Here is a 457-nt window from a genome sequence, read left to right as displayed (position 1 = left end):
TTGAGTTAGGGTGGGATGGGTTGAGTTAGGGTGGGATGGGTTGAGTTTGGTTGGGATGGGTTGAGTTAGGGTGGGATGGGTTGAGTTAGGGTGCGATGGGTTGAGCTGGGTTAGGTTGAGTTGAGCTAGGAGAGGTTGAATTAGTTTAGATTGGGTTGAGTGGGGTGAAATTGGGATGAATTAGGTTGGGTTAATTTGAGTTGGATTGAATTGGGACGGGATGATGTGGGTTGGTTTGAGCTGGGCAAGATTGGGATGGGTTGGGTTGAGTTGTGCTGGGTTGGATTGGGATGGGTTGGGTTGAGTTGAATTGAGCTGGGTTGGATTGGGATGGGATGGGCTGGGTTGGTTTGAGCTGGGATGGATTGGGATGGGATGGGATAGGTTGAATTGATTTGGGTTGGATTGGAATGGGATGGGTTGGGTTGAGTTGAGCTGGGTTGGATTGGGATGGGAT

General features: G+C 49.9%; 1 protein-coding gene across 1 annotated transcript in view; it reads right to left on the bottom strand.

Annotated features, from left to right (window-relative positions):
• Positions 1 to 457, bottom strand: part of LOC109926117 (mitogen-activated protein kinase kinase kinase kinase 3-like) — a gene marked incomplete at its 3' end in the record, with an annotated part of 23,516 nt that overhangs the window by 2,486 nt on the left and 20,573 nt on the right. The gene's annotated exons all lie outside the window — the stretch shown is intronic.

Source organism: Rhincodon typus, unplaced genomic scaffold (genome assembly GCF_021869965.1).
Source record: "Rhincodon typus isolate 14 unplaced genomic scaffold, sRhiTyp1.1 hic_rhity00001058, whole genome shotgun sequence".
Classification (NCBI taxonomy): Eukaryota; Metazoa; Chordata; class Chondrichthyes; order Orectolobiformes; family Rhincodontidae; genus Rhincodon; species Rhincodon typus.
The sequence above is the reverse complement of the archived record's forward strand: the minus strand, read 5'-3'. Positions and strand labels throughout refer to the sequence as shown.